General features: G+C 40.3%; 1 pseudogene; it reads left to right on the forward strand.

Moving 5' to 3' along the window:
- The first annotated feature begins 506 nt into the window (after nucleotides 1-506).
- Nucleotides 507-5,373, forward strand: LOC114851046 (zinc finger protein 271-like; annotated as a pseudogene).
- Nucleotides 5,374-6,560: the final 1,187 nt, after the last annotated feature.

Here is a 6,560-nt window from a genome sequence, read left to right on the forward strand (position 1 = left end):
TTGAAGCAGACTGGCACATGACACGTCTCCAGTGAGGTGTTAAAAATGTCTGTGAACACTGGAGACAGCTGGTTGTTACAGTGCTTCAGGGTGGAGGGGGAGACAGAATCCGGGCCTGCAGTTTTGTAGAGGTTCAGCCACGTCTGGTCACATCTCCCTCTTTGATGGACAGAGGTGTGAGGGGGGTGGGGGACACTGAGGTGTGAAGCTGTGTGGGTGGATCAGGTGGGGCTGTGGGGGGAGGCCTGTTGCTGGACAATGGCTGGGAAGGGAGGGTGTCCCATTGTTTATCAAAGCAGCAGTAGAAATCATTCAAGTCATTGGCCAGACGCAGGTCGTCTGGTGATAAAAGTAATATGCTGTTACACACTGCACGTTCAATTTAATGAGCTGAGAGTTAGTTACTTAGTTAGTTAATAGTTACTTAAACGTAAAATCAAATTAAATATCTAATTTAAACTAAATTTAAATTGTACCTGTTTTTTGTACGTTATCTTCCAAAATAGCAGCTCCCTTATACAGGGTATAACTATAATTACAAATAAAGAGTGAATGAAAAAAATGCATTTTATTAGATAAATATGAGACATTTATAGTAAACAAGTAAGTGAGCTGTAACCACTTTCACATATTATCACATATATTTTTAGTTAACACTAATAAAGAATTATTTTTAATTTGACTCTAGCTAAACTTGACACCTTATGACAAAGTTTTTACCACGAAAGGAGTTTATTCAGTGGTCACACATTGACACTAAAATGTAGTTAACTAAACTCCCAGATAGCTTATTCCAGAACACGGAATTTCCTGTGTTAGAAGAACAAAGGGCCACAAACACTCACAGTCCCGCTGGGACACCAGGGTCCCGTTTCACATGAGACCTCCAGCGAGCGTATGCGACACCAGTGGGCGGAGCGAAAGCCCCACGTCATAAAAGCGCGCCACCTGACGTCTCCTCTGTTTTCTCTGGCAAATCAAGGTCCTTCGACCTCCACAGGACCTGGTTCTCTGCTCAGAGGGAGACAGACTGGAACAGAACCTGCTCCCACTACAGCTCCACCGGGAAAGGAATCCGTCGCCAAAAACAAAAAACGCTGTGATCAGCTGATCACCGGGACGAGACGGGAGCGATAGACCGTGAGCTCGACACGACGACGGACGACGGCGACGGAAAGCAACACGGAGGACGAAGGGCCAAAACCGGGACCGAACAGCAATCAACGCAACGAACGGAGGAATCGGCCGGGTCAGTAGTAGAAAGGCTTTACGTCTGAGCTCAGAAATAGGAAATTATGAAAGTGGACAGTGAAAGCCCTGTATGTTTTATTTTTCGACACGGTCTTTGACTGCAGCCTCGTGGTGACTCATCAGAGCCGTTGGTTTTGATCTGTGGTTATTTTATTGGGTTTTCTCTCTGTTCTAAACTTCGTTGGTTCTTTTAAACGTCACAACTTCTAACACGAGTTTTTCTCTTGACCTTTTTTTAATCAAATCTGATTGATAAATTGTAATCCCCACCAAAAAGCAAGCTGAAACGAATTCACACTTCACATAAATATTTACAGTTAAAATGTTTAGAATCTGCCAAAACAAAGTTTTCTAGAATCATTTAATGCTTTCATACTTTTATTTTGTTATTATAGTTTTGGCAGTGTTCTGTAAATTGTTCACGTTGATGACTAGTTATTTACGTACTTAAGCTAATAAATTGGAGTGGTGCTGAAATGCAAGGTTATTATTTTCAGACCATATGAATATGATTCGAAAAATAAACAAATATATCATTATTCAAAGCAGCCTTATGTTATGCTGAAAATCTGCTTTTAGTGTTGCCGCTATACCAACATTTTGGTAGAGATACAAACAAGTATTTCGATACTTTATAATTATTTTTCAAATTAAAAGCAGAACACAAAAATGTCTTTGCTGACTTAATATAAAATCTATATCTAATGTAAAGCAACGACATTAGTAAGACAGTATGGCAAAAATAATATTGGCTCCTCATATTATACTTCCCTCCACTATTGCTTTGTAAAGATGTGTACTGATGTAGTCATTTAAATGCTTCGTGTTTCAGTGACCCAGGGATAACACCAAATCTACATTTATTGATTTTGAGAGCAGCTGTGGACGCCATTCAGTGGTTCATTATTGGTGGTTATCAGCCCATACGTTGCCGTCATTGATTCGTAAGGTAGATCACTGCTCGGACCGACAGAATGAGTAGGGGCACTGTTGAGCGGTTGTTGTTCAGACGGGAGGATCAAAGTGTTTGATTTTGATTATATTAGCAAGCATAACTTAGCAACTAGCTAGCTGTATTGTGTTAGCTAACTGTAACCTGAAACCCCCACAAGTTATCTAACCCTAACCTTAACCACAAAAGTATCCAAAGCTGCTGAACGTAGCAACTTAGCTAGCTGCTAGCTGTTAGGAAGTAGGTAGAGTAGGTACCTGCTGGCCCATACGAATGGGCTGATAAGTACTGATCAGCCCATATGTTACGGATGATAACATCCGAAGCGGGTGATTTTGAAGTATCTGTATATACTTTTATGTAATCAACCTAATTTGTACTAATTTATTTTGTTACTTCATCAGCTTCACTGTCGTCCTCTTGCCTTTTCTTTAACAGGTTGAGATCCACCTGCTTCCTTGAACAACCATGGAAGTACAGAAAACGGTATTGTTGGACCTTTTTCCAACTTCTAACCTGTTTTTCTATTTCCCAGTCCAGTCAAAGGACTGCGACAACATCCTTGTTCATTAGCCAATCAGAGCATGGAGGCAAATTAGGGTCACGTTAATTTTACTTGTCTATTTAGCCACCATTAGCGTGTAATTTCAATGCTGCAATTAATATGTGTAAGAGTGGTACAGCCCCACTAAGTCTACAGGTATAAATCTGGATACGCACACACAGATAGGTTTACGTACGCATAAATCTAGTGTGACCCTAATTTGACTCCATAGTCTGAGTTTTCATGACTATGTTTTGTCCTTCTTGACCTCTTCTTGTCTCACTTTTTCTGTGTTGGCTAGAATATTTTATTCCAAATAATTACAAATAAGAGCAACAAGCAACACAACATAGTAAACATTTAGCATAATTCCTGGACTATAAGATTCTACTTTTTTCCATTACGGTAAACCCTGCATCTGCAACGGTGCGGCTAATTTGTGGATTTTTACCAATTTACGAGCTTCATGCTGCCGAACACAGCCAAGATGTTTACATTAGATCCGATTGAAGGCTGTTGAATCTTGCCTGTTGTGTTTGCCTGTAGTCATTGGTATGCATTAGCGTTGAGACTTTTCAGTGGGCTCTTACTGCCAGTGTTATGTTACAGCTCTTTATTTTTAAGGAAGCACTCGTATGTGATAGAATTGCTGTCCGAGTCATATAGACAGAGCTGATGAGTAGATTCTTGAATAAAAAAAGTTTGCCAAAAGTGATTGTAACTTACTTATTCTTACATCAACAAAAGCCAAAACAATAGCCACTTTAAAGGAGTTGAGACAAAAAGGCCTGTCATCAGGGAACGGACAACAGCAGCTCCCTCCAAGTCAATGTAAACAAAGCAGAAAGACCCAGAAAGTGTGTGACAAAGTAATTGGAATTTTTATGAAAGAAAACTTTTTATAATAAAATTTACTGTGAGGCTTAATCTCACAATACTCCTACTACTACTATCTACTACTGCTACTATAGTGGATTTACAGTAGTAGTAGTAGTAGTACAATAAGAAGCAACAGAGTTTCTCAGAGACCTTTCAATCTTTTGGTGTTGAAGTTTTCTGGTGCGATCGTGAGCTTAATTTTTCTTTTGTATATTTGTCACCGTAGAAACAAAGAGGAAGACGATACTCAAGGCAGTATCTTTGTCAGCAATTTACTGCAAGAGGTAACCTAAAAAGTCATCAGCAAGTTCATGCAGGGGAAAGACCATACACCTGCACTGAATGTGGAGCAGCATTTAAAAGGTCAAGTACGCTGACGTTCCACAATCGTGTTCACACTGGAGAAAAACCTCACTCATGTGAACAATGTGGAAAAGCATTCTCCTGCAGCAGACAGTTACTGCTTCACCAACGTGTTCACACGGGAGAGAAACCATATTCATGTGACCAGTGTGGCAAAACATTTACTGCAAGAAGTAACCTAAAGCGTCATCAGCAAGTTCATGCAGAAGAAAGACCATACACCTGCAGCGAATGTGGAGCAGCATTTAAAAGGTCAAGTACGTTGACAATCCACAATCGTGTTCACACTGGAGAGAAACCATACTCATGTGATCAGTGTGGAAAAGCATTCTCTCAATGCAGTCATTTACGGATTCACCAACGTGTTCACTCTGGAGAAAAACCTCACTCATGTGAACAATGTGGAAAAGCATTCGGTCACAGACCTGATTTAATGAGACACAAACTTGTTCACACGGGAGAGAAGCCTTATATTTGTGAACAATGTGGAAAAGCATTCTCTCAGCGCAGTCATTTACTGAGTCACCGACGTGTTCACACCGGAGAGAAACCTCATATTTGTGAACAATGTGGAAAAGCATTCTCTCGACGCAGTCAATTACTGATTCACCAACGTGTTCACACGGAAGAGAAACCTTACTCATGTGAACAGTGTGGAAAAGCATTCTCTGACAGCAGTCATTTACTGAATCACCGACGTGCACACACGGGAGAGAAGCCTTACTCATGTGAACAATGTGGAAAAGCATTCGCTCAACGCAGTCAATTACTGATTCACCAACGTGCTCACACAGGAGAGAAACCTTACTCATGTGAACAGTGTGGAAAAGCATTCGGTCACAGACCTGATTTAATGAGACACAAACTTGTTCACACGGGAGAGAAGCCTTATATTTGTGAACAATGTGGAAAAGCATTCTCTCAGCGCAGTCAATTACTGAGTCACCGACGCGTTCACACCGGAGAGAAGCCTCATATTTGTGAACAATGTGGAAAAGCATTCGGTCACAGACCTGATTTAATGAGACACAAACTTGTTCACACCGGAGAGAAGCCTCATATTTGTGAACAGTGTGGAAAAGCATTCGCTCAACACAGAAATTTACTGACACACCAACGTGTTCACACTGGCGAGAAACCTTATTCTTGTGAACAGTGTGGAAAAGCATTCTCTCATCGCTATAGCTTAGTGATACACAAACGTTTTCACACTGGAGAGAAGCCTTACTCGTGTGAACAGTGTGGAAAAGCATTTTCATGCAGCAGTAATTTACTGATTCACCGACGTGTTCACACGGGAGAGAAGCCTCATATTTGTGAACAATGTGGAAAAGCATTCTCTCAACGCAGTCAAATACTGATTCACCAACGTTCTCACACAGGAGAGAAGCCTCACTCGTGTGAACAGTGTGGAAAAGCATTTTCATGCAGCAGTCATTTACGGAGACACCAACGTGTTCATAATAATGAGGCTTCTCTATAGTGTAAACAGTGTGGGAAAGTATTTGTGATGTTACATGTGCTGCCTTTCTCCTGCTCCAGTAAAGGTTGTGTGGCATCACCATTAGGCCACAAGACGAAAGACAACATTGAAACAAAAACTAGGCTAAACATAATTTAGATGTCATCTATAATACCTTCAGCTTCTTTTCTATTCTGCTGGGCTTTTCCAACTCCACTCTGGGTTTTATCTTTTTTCATTCAAGCACAAATAGCCACAGTCTCTGTCAGTCTCTGCCCTTTAAAAATGTCTGCACAGCACTGACCTGTGTAATGAAAAAAATGTCTTTCTTATCATATAGTCTTATCTTATAGTTTATGCCCCATTGTGTGCATGGAATTCATGACATTCGGTTGTCATATCAGTTTTACGTATTGTATGGGGAAAAAATTGTTCTTACTTATAATTTTTATATGATTTATGTTCTGCAATTAATAACTTGTGTTTTGTTTTACATCTGTGTATTATGTATGTATGTATTCGACATTTCATCTAGATTGTTCAATAGTTGTCTCTGCCTGATAGTTGATAGTTGACTGATTGTTCACATCAGTGTTTTAATTTTTGTTGCCATTACTGTTTTTACTATTACTATTTTTAATATAAAAATCTATATTACACAAAAGACAACTTTCCTTAAAAGTTAAAGAAAATGTGCATAGACAGTGAGGTCTCGTTATCTATTAGTCAGTTTGTTGCCGCTTCTTTTTACCTTTTTCCCCAGCACTAATACTCACCTCTCTACTGAGTCTGCAGTCTGCTACTTCCCTCAGGTGGTTACACTGAGCACCACACATATCATAACATGGGGGTGACCAAAAACATGTGGGGTAATATTTAAGAATATAGGGACACTCGGATACCTTGATAATATTATATTATTATTATAAAGAAATTATTGTTTACTCCTCTGCATGGAGTCGAAATTCACCAGGGCAGTTGATGTGTTTTACGTCATTTTCCATGTCCCAATAACCAGATTGGTTATCCAGGGATTGGGGCGCCCAGGCTCCCGCCTTCGACTGCCGCCCAATCCACTCTGGCCCCCTACGGTTCCTCCCGCGGATGGT

The sequence above is a fragment of the Betta splendens genome, chromosome 2 (assembly GCF_900634795.4).
Source record: "Betta splendens chromosome 2, fBetSpl5.4, whole genome shotgun sequence".
NCBI lineage: Eukaryota > Metazoa > Chordata > Actinopteri > Anabantiformes > Osphronemidae > Betta > Betta splendens.